General features: G+C 35.9%; 1 protein-coding gene and 1 long non-coding RNA gene across 4 annotated transcripts in view; one reads left to right on the forward strand and one right to left on the reverse strand.

The window, feature by feature from the left end:
* Positions 1–18,268, reverse strand: part of Stard13 (StAR related lipid transfer domain containing 13) — a 501,526-nt gene that overhangs the window by 395,357 nt on the left and 87,901 nt on the right. The window lies entirely within an intron of this gene.
* Positions 12,151–18,268, forward strand: part of LOC106025143 (uncharacterized) — a 31,812-nt gene continuing 25,694 nt past the window's right edge. The window contains exons 1-2 of one of the 2 annotated variants that reach the window (XR_010041781.1): positions 12,151–12,434; positions 15,275–15,425. This is a non-coding gene — a long non-coding RNA (uncharacterized LOC106025143). The remainder of the gene's footprint in view (positions 12,435–15,274; positions 15,426–18,268) is intronic. The other variant, XR_002788507.2, reaches the window with a different exon arrangement.

The following is an 18,268-nucleotide window of genomic DNA, read 5'->3' on the forward strand; positions in this document are numbered from 1 at the left end:
GACGGAGACAACATAAAGGATGTCAAGAGGATATTTAGAGAAATAATAGCTAAAAATTTCCCAAACATGAGAATGGAAACTGACATCAGGATCAGTGAAGCATACAGAACTTCAAATAGCCATGACAAAAATAAAACTACACCCAGACATATAATAATCACCATCCCAGAAATCCAACATAAAAATAGAATATTAAAAACTGAGAGAAAAGACAGATTACCTATATAGGAAAACCTATCAGAATCACAGCAGACTTCTCAGCACAAACAATAAAGTCAAGAAGAGCATGGAGTGAAGTATTTCAAATCCTAAAGGAAAATGATTTCCACCTAGACTGATGTACCCTGTAAAACTGTCCTTCAAAATGGATGGAGAAATAAGATACTTCCATGACAAAAAGCAGTTGAAGAACTTCATAATCACCACACCAACCCTACAAAGAATACTAAAAGACAGTTTAGATACACTTAGAAAAAAACCACTAAGCAAAGCAGACAATTAAACAGAATGAAAAGGTAAAGATGCAACAGCAGCAAGATAACATGTCAATAATAAACCAACATATATAACAGTTATAACCATTAATGTAAATGGTCTCAATGCACCAATTAAAAGAAACAGACTGGCAGAATGGATCAAGAAACATCTAACCATATGCTGTTTAAAAGAAACCCATTTAACCCAAAAAGGATACTCACAAACTGAAAGTCAAGGATGGAAAATAATACTTCATGCAACAGGAACCCCCCAAAAAGCAGGGGTAGCTATTATGTTTGCAGATGATGTGAACTTCAAACCAAGAATGATCAGAAGAGATAAAAAAGGTTACTACATACTGGTTATAGGAAAACTTCAAGAGGAAGAGATAACTATCTTAAACATATATGCACCAAATTCCAGAGCACCCAGTTATATAAAGCAAGTATTAGTAGAAAGGAAAAACCAAATTAGCAATAACACAATTATAACAGGAGACCTTAACACACCATTGACACTAAGGGACAGATCAACCAGACAGAAAATCAGTGAAGAAATAACAGAACTGAATCACACATGTGAACACATGGACTTGATAGACATATACAGAGTGTTCCATCCAACATCAGAATACACATTCTTCTCAGCAGCACATGGGACATTCTCTAAAATAGACCATATACTAGCCCACAGAACATATTTCAATAAATGCAAAAGAGTTGAAATTATCACATGCACGTTATCGAATCATAGTGCCATGAAACTAGAAATTAATAATAAAAGATACTGCAAAAATCCCCAAAGCACATGGAAACTGAATAATACACTCTTGAACAATCAATGGATCACAGGGAAAATTAAAGAAGAAATTAAACAATATCTACAAGCAAATGAAAATAAAATACAACTTACTGGAATCTGTGGGATGCAATGAAAGTTGTCCTCAGAGGAAAATTTATTGCACTGAGTTCCCACATCAGGAAAATAGAATGAATACACATGTATAACCTGATGCTACACCTCAAACATCTAGAAAAAGAAGAGCAAGTCAAGCCCAAAGCCAAAAGAAGGGAGGAAATTATAAAAATCAGAGCAGAAATTAATTCAATAGAGACTAAGAAAACAATCCAAAGAATCAATGAATCAAAGAGTTGGTTCTTTGAAAGAATAAATAAAATTGATAAGCCCCTAGCCAGCCTTATTCAAAAAAGGGAAGAAAAAGCTCAAATTCATGCAATAAGGAATGAAAAAGGTAAAATCACTACAGACTCTGTAGAAATACAGAAGATCATCAACACTTATTTTGAAAACCTCTACTCTCATAGGTTTAATAATACAGAAGAGATAGACAGATTCCTAGAAACATATGAAGTACCAAAGCTAGGTCAAGAAGATGTAAAACTGCTAAATAACCCAATTTCTATTAATGAAATTGAAAATGTAATTAAGTCCTTACCTACAAAGAAGAGCCCAGGCCCAGACAGATTCACTGTGGAATTCTACAAGAAATACCAAGAAGACTTAATGCCGACACTCCTCAAACTCTTCAATGAAATCGAAAGGGAAGCAATCCTTTATAAGTCATTCCTGGAAGCAAATATTACTCTAGTACCAAAACCTGAGAAAGACCCAACTAAAAAAGAGAACTACAGACCAATCTCCCTAATGAAAACAGATGCAAAAATCCTCAATAAAATATTGGCAAATAGGATGCAGCAAATCATCAAGAAGATTATATACCAGTGGAATTCATTCCAGGCATGCAGGGATGGTTCAACATATGTAAATCAATAAATGTAATCCACCACATCAGTAAAGCCAAAAGTAAGAATCATATGATCATTTCTATAGATGCAGAAAAGCTTTTGATAAGGTCCAACATTCATTCATGATAAGAACCTTACAGAAAATTGGAATAGATGGTCTTTACCTCAATATGATAAAGACCATCTTTGACAAACCAACAGCCAGTATCATACTAAATGGCCAAAAACTGAAGGCCTTTACCTTAAAATCAGTCAAAAGGCAAGGATACCCCTTATCACTGTTCCTATTTAATATAGTACTGGAAATACTAGCCAGAGCAGTTAGACAAGAGCGAGAAATAAAACGGGTAATGATAGGAAAAGAACAAGTTAAATTATCATTATTTGCAGATGACATGATACTCTACATAGAAGACCCCAAAACCCCATTGAAAGACCCTTAGATATAATAAATAAATTCAGCAATGTAGCTGGATACAAAATCAATACTCAAAAATCAATAGCATTCCTATAAACTAACAACAAAATCACTGACAGAGAAAAAAGAGAAGCCACACCCTTCACTCTAGCAACCAAAAAAATGAAACATTTAGGAATTATTCTCATGAAAGAAGTGAAAGATCTATATAGGGAAAATTATAATACACTGAAGAAAGAAATTGAAGAGGATCTCAGAAGGTGGAAATATATCCCTTGTTCATGGATAGGTAGAATAAATATTGTGAAAATGGCCAGCCTCCCAAAACTGTTATACAGATTCAACGCAATCCCAATGAAAATATCAATGTACCTCATAGATCTAGAAAAATCACTCCTAAAATTCATCTGGAAGCAGAAGAGACCTAGCATAGCAAAGACAGTTCTAAGCAGCAAAGGCAAGGCAGGAGGCATCACAATCCCTGACTTGAAGTTATACTACAAAGCAACCCTAGTAAAATCAACATGGTACTGAAATCAAAACAGAGCTGAAGATCAATGGAATAGATTAGAAGATACAACCACAATTACAAACACACTCAACCACCTTATCTTTGATAAAGGGGCCAAACATGTTCACCAGAAGAATGACATTCTCTTAATAAATGGTGTTGGAAAAACTGGCCCTCCATATGCTGAAACTTAAGACTAGACCCATGCCCATCATCATGCACTAAATTAAAATCTAAATGGATCAAAGATCTGAATATTAAAACAGAAACGCTAAATCGATTGGAAGACAAATTAGATAAAAATCTTGAAGACATAGGGGTAGGTGGAGAGTTCATGAACAGGAATAAAACCACACGGGAAATACTTCCCAGAATCAACAACTGGGAATATGTTTTATTAAAAAGCTTATGCATGTCAAAAGAAATCTCTAGCATAGTGAAAAGAAAACCTACAAACTGGAAAACAATCTCAGTGAACTATCCCTCAAAGGACTTCTGTCTAAAACATATAAAGAATTTAAAAAATCAGACCCCCCAATATTCAAAGATCCAATCCAAAAATGGGCATCTGAGGTGAATACACAATTCTCAGATGAAGAAATACAAATGCCAATAAATACATGAAAAATGTTCATCATCATTACTCATTAGAGAAATGCAAATTAAAACCACACTGAGATTCCATCTCACTCCTGAAAGAATGCCCGGGATCAAGAAAACTACCAACAACAAATGCTGGAGAGGCTGTTGGGAAAAAGGAACTTTCCCGCACTGTTAGTGGGAGTGTAGATTGGTGCAACCATTGTAGAGGTCAGTCTGGAGATTTCTCAGAAAGCTGGGATTGGAAGTCCCATTTGTTCCAGCTATCCCACTTCTAGGCATATTCCCAGAAGAACTGAAAGCATCACACCACAGTGATATAATGTGCACCCATGTTTATAGCAGCACAACTTGTAATAGCCAGATCTTGGAAACAACCTAAGTATCCATCAACTGAGGAATGGATAAAAAAGTTAATATTTTTATACAATAGAGTACTACTCAGCTATAAAGAATCACATTAAGATACTTATAAGTAAATGGACGCAGCTTGAGAACATACTCATAAGCGAAATAAATCAAACTCACATGTATAAATACCAAATAGTTTCCCTAGTGTAAGAAATGGTAAGAACACACAAAAGTTTGTGGTAATCATGATTCCCCATTATATTGCTTTGAAGACTTATGTTTTCATTCATTAATTAGAATGGTTTTATTCTGGATTATTTGATTTTATTGTCTGTCATTGTATGAATAGCTATTTTGAAGAAAAGAAGACATTATAATAGCTAGTGCTGATTTAATATCATCTTGTTTTGAAGTCCCACCAAGCTTTTGTTCTTCTGTCTCCATCGGTTTTATCTTATTGGATTTTATTATATGAGATAGTATAAACAAAATTTATTATAGACAAGGAGATAATATAGGAACCATTGTTTGTTTTCTGTTAGTTGGTTCAATGGTTTTACATTGTCTATTTATGTTTTATACTGTAATATATGTATACCCAAATATTTCAAGGAAAGAGACACTATGGTAGCTACTGTTATGTCAGATTGTCTTGTGGTGAAATGCTATGTTGCTTAAATTGTTCTGTTCTGACCTGTGTTGTTATGTCCTCTTTTACCTTAATCTTTTTTTTTAAATAAAAAAAAAGTAATTGAACACCAAAACAGTCACTATTATAGGAAGATGCCATTTATTTTAAAAATTCATATTTGAAAACAATCAACATACTAAAATTGATATTTTTATCCTATCAATAATATACAAAAGATGTAAGTAACATAGTATTATTTTTGGGGTCCAAATATAAATGAACTAAGCTGAAGGTCAGATCTTAGCATACACTCAAAGCTCTCTTGTCTTTCAGCTCTCTTGTTGATTTGTTCTATATGTCAAAAAAAGAAGTCTGTATAATTAGCTTTCAGAGAATATTAAAAACATGATGAAAAAAATGAAGTACATGTAATAGTTTATCCCATGCTGAGCTAAAATAACTTATATTTCTTTGACAGTACTTCTAATCTCAGTTCTTTCTATAATGGAGACTACTTATCCTGCTGAACAATTAAAAATGCATCAGTTAATTTCAAATTTGATAAATCAGTAGCTTTCTGGTTTTTCATATATACTATTGTTGGGCCGGGCATGGTGGCTCACACCTGTAATTCCAGCTGAGGCAGGAGGATTGTTGCGAGTTTGAGACCAGCCTGGGCTACAAAGTGAGCTCAAGGCCAACCTGAACTATATAGCAAGACCTTGTCTCAAAAAGACAAAAAAATATATACTATTGTTGGACACAAGTTTCCTCTTCTCTGCCACATTAATTACTATTTACTTAGTACTTATAACTTAGTGTAAACGAGCTGTTGCTTAAATGTGTATATATGTGGTACTGGAGACTAAACCCCAACCCTTCACACAGAGCTACATTCCTAGCCCTTTTCAAGCATATTTTTTTTTTTTTTTATTTTTGAGTCACATTTTCACTAAATTCCCTAGGCAGGCCTCAAACTCATGAAATTTCTGCTTCAGCTACTCGAAGTGCTGAGATTATAGTGTGCACCAGAGAACTATTTGCCTAAATTCTTCTCGTGAAGCCTCTGCTTATCTGTGTGACCCTGGAAACTACTGAATTTCTTAGTGTCTTGCTAATTGGGGAAGTTAACAGGACCTACTCACAGGATTTTATTATTTCCCATTTTAGTTTTGGTTCATATTTTACCCAGGACATAAATATGGCTCTTAGAAACCAGAGATCTAATTGTGATATATACTCTATGAGAGCTACTTGCTGATGAGTCAAGCACCGCAAAAAAGTCACCAGAGACCCAACATGAACAATTAAGAACAAAGTGCCATGCTGATTTTAGAACTCGTCTCTCTTAACAAATCCTGTGGTGTGATCCATTGAAAATAAAATTAAGGAATAAAATGAGATGTGAGAACACAAAAGAATCACAATGATGTCTAGATCTGCATAAAAGTTATATAAAACAACTTTTATAGTCTGTTTTTGTAACTTGTTCATGGTTGATATTGGCATCTGAATCTTTTTGCTGCACTAAACAGTACATCTTCGTAGGAACAGTGCATCTTTGGAGTCCCCTTCAATTTTGACTCTTCTCATTCACTCATTCATTTTTTTTTTTTTGTCTTTTTCCTTTTTATCGGTACCAGGGATTGAACTCATGACTGCACACTTGCAAGGCAGGCGCTTATACCGCTGATCTAAACCCCCAGCCCCCCCCCCCCGCCCCATTCATTCTTGTCAAGCATTACCCAAGCATAGGGAAAACAAATGTAACATGTTTTCTTGAAAACTTCTAAGGTAGAGAGAAAAGGTCATATAGACAGATAATATGACAATAATTCAAACCAAGGTATAAACAAAAATGGCATGGGAAAACAGACAAAATACCAAATGATTCTGCTTAGGGGAGAAGCAAGAGTTGATAGAGGGGAAACCTTCAGATTCAGTTTTGAAGGGAGAATAACATTTCAGGAAAGAAAACCCCAAAAGCAAATATACACAAAAAGAACACAGAACACTCAATGAATTGAGAGGTTTTTAAGCTTACCTATCTGATGATGCTTAGAGAACAATGGCAGAAAATGATGCATAAAATTTGGGTGAGGGCACCCAGATAAGAAGCCACATATTAGGGATTTGACTTTGTCCAGAAGGTAATGAGAATCCTGTGGTTACTCCACTGTCATATTTCATAATTTGTATAAAAATACAAAATTACATAAATATCATTAATAAAATGGTTGCTATTATTGTACTCTAGTTTTCAGTCAGAAATACCACTGCACACTTCACTATAGGCTATTTTCCTATGACATGAGTGCGTCTCTTTTCTCCACTTGCTCTCAGAGATGCCAGAAAGAAAGGATATATCTTATACTTACTTTATAGCAATCAGAATACTGTTCAGAAGTATGTGCTTAGAATTTTTCAAAAATAATTGATGACTGCTCATCAATTATAAATGGAGTTATAATATCACAACAGTAATATTTTGGGGCAGTCAAGGAAAGCTTATCAGCAAACCTGGTCATACCTTTTGTTTGTCCAGTGCATGTCTCACTTTCACTGGAGTCACATATTGCTAATTATGAATGGAATGCCTCATTAATTTACGTTTTAGAGTCTCCACCATCAAATCTTAAGGCCATAAATTGTTATTTTGAAGTATTAGACTTTTGGAATGTCTTTCTTGGAATGATACCCAAACTTAATGAATCACATGACCTAAGTAGGTGATACACAGCTATGTGTAAAACTGCCTTTAAGCATTTTAAGAATGGGCTACAGAAGACTCAGAAAAAAGCAAAACAGAAGTGCATGTTTCCTGTCTAGATTTCAAGTGTAATAAAATGGGTAGACTTTAAAATTCAGTGGGGTCTCATCAATTATTTCATCATTAATCTTTGTTTTAAAGATGTTTGAAACCACATATGATGTTTCCTGTTTTGTGATCACACACAATGTTATATAAGAGGAAAAACCATTTTTTAAAATATATTCTCTTCATACATAGAACACTGTTGGAACACTTAAAGGGAATTACAGAAAATTTCAGTGGTCTTTGGCCTTCCCGTTCTTGGTATGTGTACCCGTGTGTGTGTGTTTGTGCATGGGGGGTGTGTACTGTTGCCTTCACACTGAGCTACATTCCTAATTTTTTGTTTTTAATTTTGATAGAGGGTCTCAATGTCATTAAGTTACCTAGGATGAACTCTTTGATACTTTCGCCTCAGTATTATTTATTTAGTCATTATCTAATGTGAGCACAACACTAGGGGTTGTGCCTGTTTTAATATTACATAATAGAATTAATTTCCCCTCATTATTATATAAGTTGAGGTCATCTATCATCCAAAAATTTGCTACAAATGAAACATTAATTCTCAATACAGAAAGTAGAGAAAATGAAAATACACTGTTCTTTTGATGAAAAACTTCACTTTTTTCCCTACAACAAAATTTTTCCAAATTGTAGACAAAATACAAGAAGCAGTAAAGTGGGTTTTTAAAAACATAAATCTGAATATGGTTAGCCAAAAATAAAAACAAAGGCACAAAATAGACATTTTAGCCTCAAAACTTTAAATATTATGTATAGATTACTAGAGACTGAACTTAGGGCCTTCACACTAGGTTATATTCCTAGCTGTCTTGATTTTTTTTTAAGACAGGATCTAGTTAAGTCACTAAATTATCCAGGATGGGCTTAAATTTGGAATCCCTCTGCTTCAGCCTCACTGAATTGTACAGAGAATCAATGAAGTCATTTAAGAATATAATTATTTTTAGTAGTTTAAAAATAAAACTTCATGAAGCAGATAATTCAGAGAGAATTCTTTTGAAAAATAACTCAATTATATGATTTAAAGAGTTGTAAGAAAGGTCTGCTCTAAAGGGGAGAAAGCTTTTAGAATATATTGGTTGTTTTGTACCAAGGGCAAACTTATTTTGAACATATAATACTTATATTTTTTTCTCTTATCACAGAAGTGGGAGTAAATACATTCCAGCCCTCAATATGACTATTTGTGCTTCGGGGATAAAGAGAACTTTGCACCCTTATTTATTGCTTTTTCGTATTTCTCCACAATAACCCCATTCAGGAAAATAAAAGGCACATTTGTTTTACTGATTCCTTCTAAGCACATTATAAAGGGCAAGATATCTGTAAGAAAAATCTGTACTTAAACTAGTAGAATATAGGGCTGATAAAGCCCTTATAAGACACAGGTCAGACCTAACCATCCAGGCCAGTTTCTACCATGATCTTCAGAGCATCTGGCAGTTTCTCAGGCATTAATAGAGCAGGATTATGGGGGAATGACTCCAGATTAGACATTTCATTCTTACTGTGCGCATGCAAATAAGTTAAATATATATGATTACTGAACTCCATTGACACTGTTACAGTTTATCTAGATAGAGAACATCTCCCCAAGGTTTCATGTGCTCCCAGGCAGAGCTTTCAGAAGGTGACTGGACAATGGGGGCGCTATAGCTACCTTGCTGATACAAAGTACAGTTTGGTCAGAAGGGGCAAGTCCCTGGGATGTGACCAGACCCCGGAAGGGTGTCTATTTTCCCTCCTCAGCTCTTCCCTACTGAATTTCTGGTCATAGTGACTTAGGCAGTTTTGTTTCTGCCAGACCTTTCCTTATGCCTTTTTCTGTTTGGGGTCTCCAACCATGGACAGAAACTCCTGAAACTGTGAGGCAAAATAAACCTCTCCTTTAAATTGTGGGTGCTAGGTACTGTGTATCAGCCATGATAAAGGTGACTAGGATTTAGTTAGAGAAGTGAAGGCTCAAAAGTGGAAAAGACTGAAGCAAGAAGCAGTGAAAAAGAGGACTAAATTATATTACCGTTTCTTCACATGCTATTACATAGTTCGTCTTAAAGCAAGGACATATAAAAAATTTGACAGTACAGCACTTGCATAATTTTTGTTCAATAAATGTAAGATCTTTTCCAAGCTCTATTTTATATATGAGTTATGAAAACGAAAACAAGTTACCAAATAAAATCGAGCACAGAAAATAAAATGCTCAATTCTAAAATACACTGTCTTGTAATGGCAGAATCTCCTACTGGATCTGAAAATGTTTTCAATTATTCAGTCGATATTTATTGCACAAGCATATGCTCCTTTAGTGAAGTAGGAATTAGGTAGACATTAGGGATGAGCATGAGCGTAGACATGATAAAAACTGAAGTCAAGTGTCTTGTGTGCAAGGAGTTTTTGAGTCTTTCTAAGGTAGGTCAATCCTAAGAGCAGTATTAAAGGGAAAATTTGGCAAATAACTCCTTTAATGAATAGTCAACTATGAAACAATCTAGTTTTCTTCTTTAAGAAGAATCTGCTATCTGCTTTTACTAGCACACTGAGTAGAACTTTCCCATGTTATTTCATGACAAGCTGTTCTCCAATTTCTGTAAGTCACGCTAATTATTAATACACTAAAGTTTCATATTGTCTTATATTCTAAGTGAAACTGTCTCTTTATGGGGTTCTATTATACCCTTGATCAAGGATATGGTCCTCCTCTATTAGGCGTGGTCCCCCTAAAGAGGGATGCATAGGAAGCAATAAGGCAGGCGAACACTCGTCCAGCCAGCAAATCAACCAAATCTATCCTGACGATCAAGGGGGTGACAGGTGTTGCAGTCAGATCACCTTCACACCCTAAACAAGTGGGAAAATGTCTGCAGAGTACAGGGAGACGTGGGAATATATGGGAATTATTGGTTTGTGCTCTCAATTCTTTTTTCAGTAAAGAATATGACAAAGCTATTAAGGAGGAATATATTGATGATTTGGGGAGTGGAAAGAATGAGACGCATATTTGGTTGAGAGTCCAAAGGAGCAAAATAGGGAGGAAAAAAAGTAGGGCTAATCAGTGTGGTTAGTTAATTTAGGCGTAAAATCACATTAACCCGTCTAATTATTAATCTACTGAAGACAAATACATAAGTAGATTCATCTAGGGTTTGAATTTTGTCAAATGCTAGAAGGCAGGTGTGAAGTATATTGGCATAGAAGTGTTTTAAACACTACTACATCCACATAAGTAGAGGGAGAGCAAGGAGAGAGGACGAGAAAGAGCTCATAGGAGGACAGTGCAAGCACCGGGCTAAAGCAAGTTACAATGTAAGTGACACAGTAAAGGGGTCCCTCAGTTTAAAACTGGGTGGTAAAGAAATAGCAACTAAGTAGGAGAAAGGTCAATGTATAACATCTAATAACTATGCTTACTCCTTTCTTCCACACATTCATTTAGAAGTCTAAAAACTGTTTCCTTGTCTTCCAAATCAACCTCTTTCCAGGCTTATTACAACTTTCCTGGGAACATTTTTTTCACAAGGTTTCTATTATCTTCCATTATGATTTTCCTATTTTTTGCTCATTTCTAAATATTCTGGGTTGATCTGACAATGGTCAGTGTTGTCCAAATATTATCCTTGGTTTTTCCCTAAACGTGCCAAGATACTCCTCAGGGCACAATATTTTTAGTTTTTACAATACCAAGATCATCGAAAAGCTTTACAGTAAATGAGTAAAATGCTCTTCTTTGCCTACTCCAGACAAATTCCTTTTTATTCCTAGTTCCCCTGCTTTTCTTTCACTATGGTTTTCACGAGTACTGTTTTTAGACCCAACATAGCATGCAAAGAGCTCAGGAAGCCACAAAAGTGTACACCAAGGCTGAAAACATTTTCTGAAACCAAGCTCTGAGTAGCTAAAACAAAGTGGGGGAGGGGGGGGAGACACACATTAACTTCACTTTGCAAAGTATATGTTGTTCTTATGCTGAATCTCTAAGAACAAAACAAACGCCACGCACTGAGAAGCTACCATAGATTTACCAAAAGTGGCTTGCCTGTCTAACGCAAACGTGGAAAAGGGACGGAATTTGGCTTTGGAACACATCTGCCCGGGCGGCTTTTCTCCACAAAACCTGGCAACGTTTAAGGCCGAATAGTAAACGTGTCGTTTTGCTTACACTAACGTTTTTTAAAGTAGTTTCAAATTAGGTTAATCGCTCGTTCTTTTAAAAATCCTGAAAGCATACTTATTTTCGGTTCGTTTGCCGGTGTGGTATCTATTTTCCTTGCGACATTCTACCTCCTCAGAGTCGATGTGTAAAACAAGCTGATCGGATGGTTCAAGCGGGTTCGGGGAGATTGGGGGCAAGGGCGGGGTCCACCGCGCCCAGCACGCACTTAGACGTTTTAGGATTAAGAAAAATACAGCTCGTTTTTTCCTCGTCTACCACCAACTTTCCATAAAGATGTCCACAAACCTGACTCAGAGCCAGAAAACCAAACACTGTGGGCGGGAAGGGGAAAAAAAAAAAAAAAAGCCTATTACGCAACCATTTCCGTCTCGCCTAGCCAACAAACGTGCAAAGCTGGAGAAAGACACAGACGCCAGAGGAGCGGACATTCTCGCAGTGCGCAAGCGCAGACAGGCCCCGCCCCGCCGTTTGCGCGCCCGCTAAGACACTGCGCGCACACCGGAAGTTAGTACTCGCGGGCGCCGTCCCGGGTTTCTGGTTCCGAGCCCCGCCGGTCGAGGCCCGGTTCCGGCTTTGGCTCCTCCCTCCCACGGGAAATCTCTAGAAGCCTTAATATCCGGGACTAGTGGCTGGCGCTGACGCGCATTTCCGGCGGCGGGCGCGAAAGGTAAGATCCGGTGCCGCCTCTTCCCGTCTCCCCAGCGGCCCGGCCTGTGGCTCTCAGTGCGGCAGCGCCACCTGGTGCCGAGTCACCCACCGCCCGCTGAAGGGGCGCGCGCCCTTCTCGCAGAACCTTCCAGAGAAACTGCGTCCTGCTTCCCCCTCTCCCGCCCGCGTAGATGGAGGACCGGTGTCCCCGCCCCGTCGAGTTCCTGCGCGGCGAGGGTTTGGGGCGTTCTGAGGCGGAAACACGTCCCATGTGGGGAACAAACTGCGACTTTTTTTTCAAAGTTTCAACCCCGGAAGAAACAGTGCACTGATTTTTTACTTCCTCATGCCCGGTTCTTAGTCCCAGTCACCCTGAGTTAATTCTTAGGTGTCTCCTCCCAGGAATCCTCCGTTTTTCGCTTTCTGGGCAGAGGTTACAGTCTTTTAACATTGATTGGTTTTTTTCTTTCTCTGTTGTGTGTTAAGCCAGTGAGGCCCAGCGTTCAGGGTATGTTGCAGATCCCTCAAAGAGAAAATTTAGTAGGTTAGAGAAATTTAAGGACGGTAATCTCAGAAACGCGTATTTTAAGTAACAAGGAAAATAGTGTTCCCATAGTTACGTTTTGTTGGACTGTTGAATATGAAGCTACAGAGGAAAGTGACATGTCTCAGAATTCAGATGTCAGAGCTTACTAACTGCCGTTGGGTGGTACGGTGGTTTTCAGATTTGAGTCGTTATTTTCTGAAAGGCTTGTTAAAGCAGATTATTGAGTTTCAGCTGCAGAGTTTATAACTGGATGAGGAAATATGGGAGTAGAGCTGGATAATTAACGACACTGATAAATTCTAAAGCTATACAGGTGTTGTTGGTACTAGAACCACGCTTGGAATAATTTAAAATTAAGGATTGCTTTGTCAATAGTGCCCTTTGCTATTGCAAGAAACGTGGTTTTAAATTATACTGATGATGCTATAATTGGAAAACATGTAGTCCTGTTGATTTCATGGCTGAGAAATAATAAACTAAGCTCCAGAATCAGAAAAATTAAATACAAATATGAGATTCATATATTAAGGCAAGTATTTCGTATATATTTATTTTATATATGATCATGTGACAGAGGGTGCTGTAACACCAAGAATACTAAATATTTCAGGTGTCCTGAGGTGATTTCTATTCGTGTTAGCTATTGAAAATCAGTAAACCAGAGATGTCTAGAATTGACAAAATAGTTTCAGCAAACATTTCAACTTTACCCTTTGGAAGATGTTTTGTTTTGTTTTTTGTTTTTAAATCTCTTTTTGTATCCGGTGAGATTTTCTTGTTTAACTGCATCTGCTTCTTTCTCTTGCTATGTTAAAATGTACATGATGCTTTCATTTGCAAAACTGAAATTAAAAAGCTTGTCTGTCTCATCTTTTCAGTAGTCCTTTTAAGTTAGTTTTGTGCCATTGTTCCACTGCATTTATTGATTCTGACCTATGACTGAAGTAACTATTATTTTTCTGCTTGCTCCTAATAGAAATACAGGTATTGCTACGTTTGTTGTGTTCCTAGGTGATGCTATTCCTAAAACTGGTAAAAAGTTCATAATTTTTCATTAACATAGGGGACTTTAGATAAAAATAACTGATGCTCCCTTGATTTACAAAGCATTGTGTCTTGACAATCAAGGAAGAAACTGATAAAAGTGCCTTTGCAATGATTCAGCTAGGTTTCTAGCAATCAGTAGCAATTTTAATAAGTTCACTGAAGTAACTAAAGGAAAATGTGATCTTTGAGGAATGAATCCATATTCTTTAAAAATGTAAATAACAAAATTACATCACATCACTATAATTGTGCCTTGTGTGTTTTTATAAAATTAGCTGTTTAATCACAATTGCCTTTTTTAAAAAGATTATTTCTATGTCAGATTTGAGGTTCCCTAAATGAATATTACTCTGAAACAAGTTCATGGATGTTGAGAGTCTTTAGGGAAAAATCCCAGGATTCATTTTCTCTACTTTGCCATGAATGAGCCCAATTTTATAGGATCATTTTTACTCATAAGAAAGCTTTCTTGGTAGTAACCTGCTGAATGAGTTATTCAGACTTAATTTGGTATTCATAGACTAAAATTACTGCATTACCAGAAATAACTGAGTGTTCTAATTTAGAACTTCATTATGCTGTCTGGTGCCACTAACTTTTGGCAAGTTTGCAAACTGTTGCTCTGTGTGCATGAATTCAGGCTGTTAGAATTCTCATAATAGAGGGCTACTTCTCTGCCACTATATCATCAGTGTTACATGAAAATGTTGCAAAATGTTAACTGTTGTTAATTATTACTATTCTTCCACTTACTACATTTTAGAATTATGTGAGGTTATATGTATGCATTTATGATGTTTTTGTAACTATTAGGCATTGTAATTTAACTGATGTTTTCTACCACTCAAGAAGTTTCTTTTTCCTACTAAGCATTTAAACCTTGAACTTCAGGATTTTTCCATCCACTAACTTGACTAGGCCTCCATTTTAAAAACCAAAAGGTAGGGGTGGGGTGGGGGGATAATTGACAGTAACAAGGTATGCCCTAATAGGCTAAATTCCTTTATATTTGAGTAATTATTGCTTAACCATTTAGACTAAGAAAATAAAAGCACATGGTCTACGCTTAACTTTAAATCTACCTTGTAAAAGCTGTTAGAGAAAATCAAGGAATCACTTATAAAACTAAACTCTTTTAGAGTTATGTCAGACTTTTCAACACCAACTTTAGAGACGAAGAGATCTTGAAGTGTTTTAAGACTAAATGTTAGCAATGTCCAACCCAGACTTACATATCCTGCAAAATTTTCTTTCAAAATTGACAGAAATAATGCTTTTCCATGACAAAGAACACTTCAAGGATATGACCACCATATAAATACTACAAAAAATTCTCAGGGATATGCTACAAAGAGCCAAAGAAGCCAACAATGCCAAAACCTCTAACAGAATGAGTATAATAAGCAGAGTGAGCAGGTAAGCAGAGTGGAGTATGGGGAGGAAATCCACAGTAGGAAAATAATGCAATGTCAGGAATACCCAGGCATAAGCAACAAATGGAATTTTCTCCAAAATAGACTACAGACTTACTGTTAGGGCTTGTATCTACCTGTCCTCCCAAAGCCTCATGAACTCCTAAGTATAGAATATTGAAAGTGACTGGATTAAGTGTGTGCTACTAGGATTAAGTAGGCAGATAATGGGAGCTACACTTTAGGTATGAGTGGCACTAATCAAGACTTGTAGCCTGGATGGAATATAAAGGAACAGAGAAGGGAAGCTTTCTGATTGCTGCTGCTGCCTTCTGCCTGTAACACCATGAACTGTTTCCTCTTTTCTGATGGCCCTCTGCTATGCCCACCTGCCTTGGAACCAGCTATGAGTTTTAACACTAGCCTGGGCTACAAAGTGAGAGGACATCTAGAATTGTAAAGAACCCTCCCCCTAAATCAGAAGACCTCTCAAGCAAAAGAGCCAATTAAAAATTGGGCAATTGAAATGAACAGATAATTTTCAAAAGGAAGACAAATGGCCAATAAATAAATGAAAGACAATTATAGAAATGTAAATTAAAACAACATTAAATTCTGTCTTAATGGCCATCATCAAAAAATCAAATAATGCTAAATGCTGGTGAAGCTGTGGAGGGGGTAAGAACCTTTCTTTATTGTTGGTAGGAGTGTAAACTAGTGCAACTATTATGGAAATTGGTGTGGAGATCTTTTAATAAACTAAAACAAGAAATTTCATTCACCCCAGCTATTCTCCTCTAGGTATCTTCCTGAAAGAGTTAAAGACATTATATTACGGTGATAGATACATGCCTATGTTATTAGTAGCACCATTCACAATAGCTAAACCATGAAAGATGCCTTCATGTCCATCAACAGATGATGGATACGAAAATGTGGCATTTTGGGGGCTGGGGATTTAGCTCAGTGGCATAAGCGTCTGTGTTGCAAGCAGGCAGTCATGAGTTCAATCCCCAGTACTGATAAAAAGGAAAAAGACCAAAAAAAAAGGAAAGAAAATGTGGTATTTTTATATAATGGAATATTGCTAGGCCATAAATGATACACTCGAATCAGCTGTAGGCAAATAAAAGTACTTTGAGATCACAATGTGGAGTGAATAAAATCAGACATACAAGCTTAAATGTTTCATTGTTCCTCTTATATGAAAAATTTAAAATATAAATAATACAATAAAGTAGAAACACAAAATAGCAAGAGAGCTTTTGCATGTAGGAAGAGGACCAAGAGTGGGAGGGAAGGTGGGGAGAGGAGAGCAAAAAGTATGCAAGACATTTAAAATGTATTATATAAATGTATCAGTCTACATGAGGACTGATTATCATGTACTATGAACATTTACTAATCAACGCATTACAGAAAAATTGTAAATGGGAATAAAGCCTTAAAAAATAAATCCTTGTAATTAATAATGAAGAAGGAATATATATAAAGTGCATTTCTTTATTACTAATACTACTTGCTATATTTTGGGGAGCATTATTAAATGACTTGTTGACTAACAGTAATTAGTAATTTATGATATTTATTTACCATGGTTGTCAAATAAAATGTATAGGAAATGATGTGTAATTTATCTTTAATCAAAGTTTGGCAGCATTCGGCATAGTAAGTAGATTACAACTCTAGTGTCAAAATTGCTTTTTTTTTTTTTAACTGGGGATTGAACTCATGACCTTGTGCTTGCCAGGCAGGCACTTACACTGCTGAGCTAAACCCCAAGCCCCCAAAATTGCTTTCAAAAATAATTTTATTTCTAATTCTTTTGAGGTCCCATATCTCTCTTAGTTTTTCTGTTTTCCAAGAACATATTGCATATATAGATGAACATCTGTAAAAAATCATTTCTCCAAAGAGAAATGGGAAATAAGCTAATTTACCTGTTACAAATATCTTAGCTGTATAAATACCTTTTATAATATCAGTATTATTTTTACTAAAATTGGTGGACTTGTTAACCTTTTTATTTTATCCTGACACGCTGATATCCATATTTTGACAGCATTGGACAAATTTTCTCTTCTTTGTACTGGGCAATATAGCTTTATTAGCACTGTAAGTTGAATCTCTGTAGCCTTGATACTGCCTTATACTAGTTTTTGTGTTAACAGTTCTCAGATTTTCTAATCTTTTGGTTTAAATTTTAAGTTTTGTATTCAAGTTGCCTCTCATTTTATAAGTTAATTGTTCTGCTGTGTTCATTTTAATGGCCATAGTACTTTATAGTGAGCTAAATTTATTATTGTATTGTCGGAATAATAGGATTTCTTTTTGTGGTCAGTAGAACACTCTGTATACTTATGTTCCAGTTACAACTGATACAATTTCACATAGGTAAGTTACTTAATAACTTTTAAAGTAAGGGTACTAAAGCAGATGATACTTTTCTGGATTAGTACATTTTACTACTTCCTCACAAGATGTGAATATAAGCATATATACATATTGCACTTTTAAAATGTTACCATGTTGCTAAGATGTTTTTCTAGTTTGCTTTTAACTACTTGTGTTTATCTCTGAAAATTAAGAAAATACTAATTTATATGATAGAGAAAATAAAAGGAGAGAAGGATAGTTAGAAAAGAAATAAAGGAATCACCAAGTTTTCTTTATGAAGTACAGGCTTCACTCAATGATAGTTTTAGTTTTAGCTCTCAGTAATCATCTCATTTTAACCAAGTCATTCATATGAACATTAGAACATATCCCAACAGCTAAAGGCAATACAATATTAAATGTAACAATAATTGATTTTTAAATTTAATGTTTCTAGGCATATGATGTCAT

This window comes from Cavia porcellus, unplaced genomic scaffold, assembly GCF_034190915.1.
Source record: "Cavia porcellus strain 051 isolate PalLab524CR breed Dunkin Hartley unplaced genomic scaffold, mCavPor4.1 scaffold_21, whole genome shotgun sequence".
Taxonomy (NCBI): Eukaryota; Metazoa; Chordata; class Mammalia; order Rodentia; family Caviidae; genus Cavia; species Cavia porcellus.